This window comes from Giraffa tippelskirchi, chromosome 4 (assembly GCF_054371585.1).
Source record: "Giraffa tippelskirchi isolate mGirTip1 chromosome 4, T2T-mGirTip1v1.2.pri, whole genome shotgun sequence".
In the NCBI taxonomy this organism is placed as follows: domain Eukaryota; kingdom Metazoa; phylum Chordata; class Mammalia; order Artiodactyla; family Giraffidae; genus Giraffa; species Giraffa tippelskirchi.
This window is the reverse complement of record NC_137278.1, coordinates 179,896,405-179,905,995: the sequence shown is the minus strand read 5'-3', so window position 1 is coordinate 179,905,995 and position 9,591 is coordinate 179,896,405. Positions and strand designations below refer to the sequence as shown.

At 44.0% G+C, this 9,591-nt stretch overlaps 1 long non-coding RNA gene across 1 annotated transcript; it reads right to left on the bottom strand.

The window, feature by feature from the left end:
• Positions 1 to 2,810: 2,810 nt before the first annotated feature.
• On the bottom strand, positions 2,811 to 8,819 carry LOC145503687 (uncharacterized). The gene is made up of 2 exons (XR_014051660.1): positions 5,730 to 8,819; positions 2,811 to 4,860 (listed from the first exon to the last, which is right to left on the bottom strand). It is a non-coding gene; the product is annotated as an uncharacterized LOC145503687 (long non-coding RNA).
• Positions 8,820 to 9,591: the final 772 nt, after the last annotated feature.

The window sequence follows — 9,591 nt, the reverse complement described above, 5'->3', positions numbered from 1 at the left end:
TTATGGGGTTATGGAAGGGAACTGGAAATCTGAAAATTATTTTTAAGTTTTTGTGAATAGCTTCAGTTTGGAACTAAAGCCTTTCCTTTCTCTTACCTTATTAAACTATTTGATTTTTTGGACTTCTTGAGGGGTACAATGGATAAAAATCCAACTACCAATGCAGGGGACATGGGTTTGATCCCTGATCCGGGAAAATCGCACATGCCAGGGAGCAACTGAACCTGTGTGCCATGATTCCTGAGCCCGCAAACTGCAGCTACTGAAGCCCTCGCGCCCAGAGCCTGAGCACCACAAGAGAAGCCACCGCATTGAGGAGCCCGAGCGCTGCAATGAAGAGTAGCATCCACTCATCTCAACAAGAGAAAGTCGATGTGCAGAACAAAGACTCAGCACAGCCAAAAATAATAAATATTAATTTTTTTAAACTTTTTTCGGGGGAAGGCGATGAGGGGAGATATAGGGCAATTGGCATCCTCATACTCTGAGCCAGCAGTCCTAGTTGAATACAGAGCTTAATGAACAAGCATTTATGAAGTTTATATGATCATAGAAATGTACGGAGTTCTCTAATTTAGTGCTTCTCTAAGTTCAATGTGCATACTAACCACCAAAGGATAGAATTAGAATGTAGACTCTAACCCAATTGGTCTAGGGTGGATTCTAAGGTGATGGATTTCTAATAAGCTCCCAGGTGATTCAATGCAACTGCTCTAGAGATTAATCTTTGACTAGCATTTTCAGCTGTGTCTGACTCTGTGTGACCCTATGGACTGTGGTCCACCAGGCTCCTCTGTCCATGGTATTTCCCAGGCAAGAATACTGCAGTGGATTGCCATGCCCTCCTGCAGGGGATGTTCCTGACACAGGGATTGAACTCGTGTCTCTTTTGTCTCCTGCATTGGCAGGTGGATTCTTTATCACTAGCGCCACCTGGGAAGCCCGTGCGCTACACAGCACGAGAAAACACTGTTGCACGCCTCTGTGAAAGTGAAGTAGACAGTTGTCAGAAGTAATCCCTCATGCACTTGGCCAGGTGTAAGAAAAGCAGCCACAACCAAACTCCAGCCCATTTTGGTGTGAGGAGCCCATGTTGCCTGAGGATAAAATGAAACCTTAAAGTATCTAGTTCAGTGGCTTGTACCAAGTGTATGCTCAATAGCTGTATTTTTCTCTTCTCTCTATAAAAATAGTTACCAAATGAAACTGTTAGGGAGCACAACCAGATAACATTTCAGCATTTCATACTGATAAAATCCAATGCGGATTAGAGAACTTTGTGCAGAAGACATTACTTAATGAATCTGAAACTACTGTTGCTTTTGGAAGATGATTGGCTTTAACAAAACAAGCTGGCAAGGGTAACTTTCCATAAAAGGAGAAACAACGAAGTTAACCGTGGAGGTGGTAGGGTGGGTGGAGAGTTAAAAACAGATTAGGAAACTAAGGACGTGGGGCTAAGAAGGGAGGCTGATGGAGCAGTATGCTTTTATGAGGGGAATGGCCTTGAGAAGTTCCCAGAGATGGTGTGACATTGTGATTTACAAGAAGAAATATATATTTGGTCTTCTGCCTGTTCCTGGTGGGGCTTCCCAGGTGGCTCAGTTGGTAAAGAAGCTGCCTGCTAATGCAGGAGACATAAGAGACAAGGGTTCGATCCCTGGGTCAGGAAGATCCCTGGAGGAAGAAATGGCACCCCACTCTAGTGTTCTTGCCAGGGAAATCCCATGGACAGAGGAGCCTGGTGGGCTACAGTCCAGGGGGTTGCAAAGAGTTGGATGTGACCGAGCACGCATGCTCACGCCTGTCCTGGTACAGAGTTTCCAAAACCCTTGGAATTTCCTGTGATGAGAGCAAAGATTTCTTTTGTTACGTTAATAAGTGACTTTTGGGAAACATCTAAGGAGGGGGCTGGTTGCCAGGGGAACCAACCATGTGATTAGAGGGCTGGACCTCTCAATCCCATCCTCACTGACCTCCAGGGAGGGAAGAAAGGATGAATTCAGCAGCAGCAGCCAATTACTTAATCAGACATGGCTCTGTAGTGACATGTCCATAAAACACTGGAAGGATGGGTTTGGAGAATTTGTGGTTGGTGAACACATGGAGATCGGAGGAGAGTGGTGTGCTCTGGGGGAAGCTCTGCACCCCTTCCCCACACCTTGCCCTGTGCATCTCTTTTGTCAGGATACATTTAACAGGAGGCTTCCTGTGTGCTGTTTTCAGTCTTGCATGAATTCTATGTTCCTTAACAGCACCTGAATACAGGTGCCAGAGAGCTGGCAAGCCGGCTTTCGGGAATAATAGAAATTCATGTATCTCATTCGTATGGAAATTCCATATGGTGAACAGCAGCCATTTACAACTCTTCCCTTCCTATATGTAAAATAACTTTTACAACCCCCTCTATTGAGAATGATTCTAGCTTCTGGCTTTCTGGATGACTTGTTAGATTTTTGATCCCTGTCCCTGCTAAAAAGGGCTATCTTGTAGGAGAGTATATATATGCCCACAATATGTTGAATAAACGCCTCTGTTCCATCGGAGCACTGGTTCCCGTGTCTTTCCTCATTTTCTCTCTCTCTCGCGCTCTCTCTCTCTCTCTCTCTCTCGCTCTCTCTCTCTCTCCGTTTCAGGCTACTTCTACGGAGCACAGGTGTCCACCATGTCTACTTATTTACCCGGGCTTTCAAGACCTCTTCGAGAGGGCGCCCTGAGCCTACGTAGATGGTGCTAGCTCTTTGTCTTAGAGTTATATTTGCATACTGTGTAAACCAGGGAATAGCAGCCTCTTTTCTTCCTTCTTTTACTTTCTTATCGGTTGACTCTGTACCCCCATGTTCCGGTCCATTAAAGGACCACAACACTCTTTCATCTGGCTGTTCCTGTGTTATGTCCTTTTGTAATAAACCAGGTGGAGCTAGCGGTAAAGAACTCATCTGCCAATGCAGGAGACACAAGAGACATGGGTTCATCCCTGGGTCAGGAAGATCCTCTGGAGAAGGGTATGGCAACCCACTCCAGTATCCTTGCCTGGAGAATCTCATGGACAGAGGAGCCTGGTGGGTTATTGTCCATAGGGTTGCAAAGAGTCAGATACTACTGAAGTGAATTAGCACGCATAGTAAACCAGTCATCTAGAGAATAAATGTTTCTCTGAGTTCTGTGAGCCACTCTGGCAAATTAATCTATGCAACGAGGGGAACCTACAATCTATAGCCGGTTCTTCAGGAGCCCATATGACAACCTGGACTTGGGATGGGCATCTGAAGTGGTGGTGAGGGTGAGCATCGCATAGGACTGAGCCCTTAACCTGTGGCATCTGATGCTCCCTCCAGGTAGATAGTCAGAATTGAGTTAAATTGTTGGACCCTCAGCTATTGTCTGAGAATTTCTTGGTGTAGGGGAAAAAATTCACATATTGTAATTGGGTGCAGAGTATAGGAATGCCCAAAAGACTTCAGAACAGAATATTAGACATTCAGCTCTGTTATTTGCTTTGCAACAGGCTCACCCAAACCCTCTGTACTGGTCTGATGCACTATATGCTGTATACATCATACATCACTGAGTAGGAAGCAGTTTGGGGCGGGAAGGATTCTGGTAGTGTCCAGCCTGATGGCTGTGTTCAGATTGTGGGAAAAGACAGCACATGCAGAAGGCAAGACCAGAACAGCCCATGTTGAATTCAGAAGGAAATCATTAGTGACCATGGGAAACTTAACCCCTTGACAATCAACAATCCCCAGCAATACAGGAGAGATGGGGGGCTTCACATGAAGGGGGGCAGGATAATGAGTCTTTGAGAACATTTTTAGGGAGATGACTACATAAAAATAAGGTGCTAATTGAGACAGTAATGTGTATATAGATATAGAAGGGAGAGACTAGAAATCAGCTAGAAGACTTAATACACTTTAGATTTCACGAGGTTTCAGACGATAGGTGACTAAGAGCTATTGTAGGTCTTGAACTGTAATGTGTTTCATTTTTACTTTGTGGATTTTCAGTTTGGCAAAATGAATAGGGCATGTTTAGAAAAGCATATTGTGTGCATGCTCAGTCGTATCTGACTCTTTCAGACCCTATGGACTGTGCCCAAGAGGCTCCTCTGTCCATGCGATTTCCAAGGCTAGAATACTGGAGTGGGTTGCCTTTTCTTTCTCCAGGGGGTCTTCCCAACCCAGAGATCAAACCTGTAGCTCCTGCATCTCCTGCACTGGCAGGTAGGTTCTTTACCACAGAGCCACCTAGGAAGCCCCCAGGAAAGCATATTGATCAATCTCAATAGGACATTTTCAAAAGTCTTTTTAAAATTAGTATCTTCCCATCCCCCAGGAAGTTTTTACCTGAAAATTTTATAAAACATTGGTAGAATAGCTCAAGACAACTTTTCAATTTAGGCTCACACCTCCATTCTTTTCTCTTAATAAGATACCCTCCTCATTTCCTAAGACAGTTCTTTGAACATGGCAATTTCCCGATAGCATATTTTCATAAGGAAGGTTGGAAAATATGCCATCTATTAGCCAGGGAATATGAGCTACATTGTATAAATTGATATTGCCTTAACACCAAATTTCTGGGTAGGGAAGGGGGAACTATCACACAGACCATGGCTGCCTTTGAGTATCTGTATGCTTTGTTCTAACAGCATATAATGGTGAAAAGCATTTTAAGAGAACCATGATGACTGTAAAGACAGACCTTTACTCTGAACCCAAAGTGTTTGCATAAACTGTGTGCCTAACACGCAGTGAGGCCAAACAAACTGAAAGGTTGGAGTTTGGAGCAAAGAAAGGTTTAATGTAGGGCCATGCATGGAGAAGGGCTTCCCTGGTAGCTCAGTCGGTAAAGAATCTGCCTACAGTGCAGGAGACCCAGGTTCAATTCCTGGGTTGGGAAGATCCCCTAGAGAAGGAAATGGAAAACCATTCAAGTATCCTTGCCTGGAAAATCCCATGGATAGAGAAGCCTTGTGGGCTGCAGTCCATTGGTTGCAAATCGGGCATGACTGAGCGACTAACACTGAGGAACTGAGGATGCACGGAGATAGGTGTGTGCGTGTGTTTTCAGTGTTGTCCAGCTCTTCGTGATCACATTGACTGTAGCCCACCAGGCTCCTCTGTCCATGGAATTTTCTAGACAAGAATTGCCATTTCCTTCTCCAGGGAATCTTCGTACCCCTCAAAAGACCAAAGGGTTTCGACAAAGCATTTTTAAAAGCCAGGCGATGGAGGTGGGTGGGGGTGGTCGCACCTTGTGATCAGTTTGTGCACAGTTCTCTGACTGGCTGATGGTTAGGTAACAGGGTAGTGTCACAGGGGTTAACTTTTTCAGTCCGTTGGTTCCTAGAGGCCTGGGGCTATGTGCTCATAGTCATCAAGTAATTAACATCTTCCATTTGGTGGGGGGTTTTCGCATGTGTAAAACAACTCAGGAAATGTGCATCAAATACTGCCATCAGGGTACCTCAGAGAGGAGGTAAAGCAGAGAGTATGGAGGAGGAGTCTGTCCCAGGAAGGCACCATGGGGTCCTGTGTGTATGTGTTAGTGGCTGAGTCGTGTCCAACTCTTTGTGACCCCATGGACTGTAGTCCACCAGGCTCTTCTGTCCAAATAATTCTCCTGGCAAGAATACTGGAGTAGGTTGCCATTTCCTTCTCCAGGAGATCTTCCCAACCCGAGGATGGATACCTGGTCTCCTGCATTGCAGGCAGATTCTTTACCATCTGAGCCACCAGGGAAGTTTGGTGGGTCCTGCTCGGTTGTCAAAGCTTGGAATAATCAATCACCTTATTTGCTCTATGGTTTTTAAGTTTATCAACTGTGTATATGTAGCTAGAAATTCTCTGATCTATATTTTCTTTTAAAGCAAGTCTTATAAAAACCAAATTTGGAAAAGTTGAGGTTTCTTCGAAAAATAACCGCTGTATTATCGTGGGGTAAATTCTCTGTCACTAGCCAGTGTACTGCCAGATTCTAAAAGGGAATCTGGAATTACTATTTCCCTTCTATAACACACGAGAGCAAGTTCAAACACTTGGCCCCAGAATACAACACTCATGATTTGGCTCAACCTGCTTTTCCAGCCCCATTTCCTTGTTCCTTCTTTTATTCTGTCTTCTACACACATACTAATATGAATGACCATTTCTCAGAGCCGCCCACCTAGTGACTTCTATTTATTTGCCACATGTGCTGATCGGCTTTTCTTCATTTGCTTGAAGCATCTTCACTTGTTTCTTTTTTTTTTTTTTTTTTTTATAAATTTATTTATTTTACTTGGGGGCTAATTACTTTACAATATTGTAATAGTTTTTGCCATACATTGACAAGAATCAGCCATGGGTTTACATGTGTTCCCCTTCCCGAACCCCCCACCCACCTCCCTCCCCCTCCCATCCCTCTGGATCATCCCACTGCCCCGGCCCCGAGCCCTTGTCACATGCATCGAACATGGAATGGTGCTCTGTTTCACATATGACAATACACATGTCTCAATGCCATTCTCCCAGAACGTCCCACCCTCACCTTCTCCCTCAGAGTCCATAAAATTGTTCCATGCATCTGTGTCTCTCATTCTGTCCCGCATATAGGCCAAAGAACTAAACAGACATTTCTCCAAAGAAGACATACAGATGGCTAACAAACACATGAAAAGATGCTCAACATCACTCATTATTAGAGAAATGCAAATCAAAACCACAATGAGGTATCATTTCACACCAGTCAGAATGGCTGCTATCCAAAAGTCTACAAGCAATAAATGCTGGAGAGGGTGTGGAGAAAAGGGAACCCTCTTACACTGTTGGTGGGAATGCAAACTAGTACAGCCACTATGGAGAACAGTGTGGAGATTCCTTAAAAAACTGGGAATAGAACTGCCATATGACCCAGCAATCCCACTGCTGGGCATATACACCGAGGAAACCAGAATTGAAAGAGACGCGTGTACCCCAATGTTCATCGCAGCACTGTTTACAATAGCCAGGACATGGAAGCAACCTAGATGTCCATCAGCAGATGAATGGATAAGGAAGCTGTGGTACATATACACTTGTTTCTTAAAATCAGCTCCATGGCACCTATTTGGAACTTTCCATGTTCCAGAAAGCACATGTAATTTTATATTTAGCTTTATTGTAGTATTTCTTTGATTCTTTATTTTAGGATTCTTTACTTTATTAAAAGTATCTTTCCCACTGGTCTATGACTCCCATAAAAGAACAAATCATGTATTTTGAAAAAAATCCCAGTGCTTAGCATATAGTAGACGCTCAGAATAACTAGTGATTAAGAATTCATGACAGGGAAAAAATAAGCTTGCAAAACACAGACTCAACAGACAACTACAAGCCCTTTAAGATATATCTCCAGCTAATCCACCTAGATTTCAGAGATTAAAGGAAGAGGGGAAAACATTAAGGGATTCTTGAATGGTGGTGCAAGAAGTTAAAGAGATAGTTTGTAATCTCTGGAGCCAATTATTGCTTCAGGACAATATTTCAAAGCGATTTCCCTTGTTTCAGTTAAATTGACAACATACCCCATTAAAGGTGTTATTGTTGCTCAGTTGTGTTGTTGTTGTTCATTGCTCAGTTGTGTCTAACTCGTTGCAACCCCATGGGCTGTAGCCCACCAGGCTTCTCTGTCCATGCGGATTCTCCAGGCAAAAATACTGGAGTGGGTTGCCTTTTCCTTCTCTAAGAGATCTTTCCCACCCAGGGACCGAACCTGCCTCTCTTGCATCTCCTGCATTGGCAGGTGGGTTCTTTACCACTGTGCCATCTGGGAAGCCCCTAAATAAAGGTAAGGTCACACAGTTTCTTGCCTATTTTGTTGTGATTCTTTGAAACATCAGGATTTGCTAGCTGAACTTGGGGATGCACTTAATTTTCCAAGATTGGGACAGACATGCCCAGGTAAGATTATAAGGGCAAGATCAAATTAAAAAGAAGTATGCTTTTATTTTGATGATTTATACAGGTGGTGGTTTTAAAATAGGGTCTCCTATAGAGAAGTGGTGTCTATGTCTCCTCTCCTTGAGCATGGGCTCTGTAACTGCTTGACTAACAGTTGAATATGGCAAAGTGTATGTTCTGCATCCGGACCTTGAGGAATGGGTAGCTTTCACTTCCTGTTTCTGAGAACATTCACTCTTGGAACCTGAGTAAGTTGTGTGAGCGGAAGTCCAAACTGCCTTGGGGAGAGCAGTCTGTACCAGTTTGCCTGCCATGTGAATGAACCATCTTGGGAGTGAGTATCTTCCCCAGCTACACCCATCCTGAATGCCTTGTGGTTTCCCTGTTTTCAGCAGAGCAAGAAGTATGAGACTTGAGCTTAAAAAGCAGTTCCTGTGGTACTTCTGCTGATGGTTACAATGTTCCTCCTTCTAGACCTAAAATCATTATTCCTTGACTAATATAAAATATAATGTGTAATGCAGGCAGAAAATAGTATTATTATTCACCTTTGCAACCTGTTGATATCAAGGCAAAATTTGGCTGCACGGCAATTCTATTGGCCTCTTACTTAGAGAAACCTTTCCCCCTCTTTCTAGGACCACATACAGACACAAACTCAGCCTATTTAGAACAGACGATTCTGTTTTCAGATAATCCCGAAGGTTTTACACTGTTCATACTGTGGTAAAACATAAGCAACAGGCTTATATGATTTCACGGCATTCAACATGCTGAGGGCTTCCCAGGTGGTGCAGTTGTAAAGAATCAGCCTGCCAATGCAGAAGACACAAGAGATGCAGGTTCTATCCTTGGGTCGGGAAGATCCCCTGGAAAAGGAAATAGCTACCTCCTCCAGTACTCTTGTCTGGAAAATTCCTTGGACAGAGAAGCCTGGCAGGTGGGGCTGCAAAGAGTCGGACATGACTGAGCAACTGAGCATGCACAGCACAGCATGCTGAAATTGTCTTTAGCCTAAGAAAAATAAAATAAAATCTCAGTATTAGGAAAATAAAACTCCTCTAAAAACAAAATTCTTTCTGGAGTTATTTCTCCACTGATCTTCAGTAGCATATTGGGCACCTGCAGACCTGGGCAGTTCATCTTTCAATGTCCTATCTTTTTGCCTTTTCATACTGTTCATGGGGTTCTCAAAGCAAGAATACTGAAGTGGTCTGCCATGCCCTTCTCCAGTGGACCACATTCTGTCAGACCTCTCCACCATGACCCGTCTGTCTTGGGTGGCCCCACACAGCATGGCTTAGTTTCATTGAGTTAGACAAGGCTGTGGTCCATGTGATCAGATTGGCTAGTTTTCTGTGACTGTGGTTTCAGTCTGTCTGCCCTTGGATGCCCTCCCTTAGCGCCTACCGTCTTACTTGGGTTTCTTTTACCTTGGACGTTGGGTATCTCTTCTCGGCCCTCCTGCACTGAGCTGCCGCTGCTCCTGTGCCAGCTACTGGATCCAATATGCTACTGGTGATCAGTGGAGAAATAACTCCAGAAAGAATGAAGGGATGGAGCCAAAGCAAAAAGAACACCCAGTTGTGGATGAGACTGGTGATAGAAGCAGGGTTCGATGCTATAAAGAGCAATATTGCATAGGAACCTGGAATGTTAGGTCCAT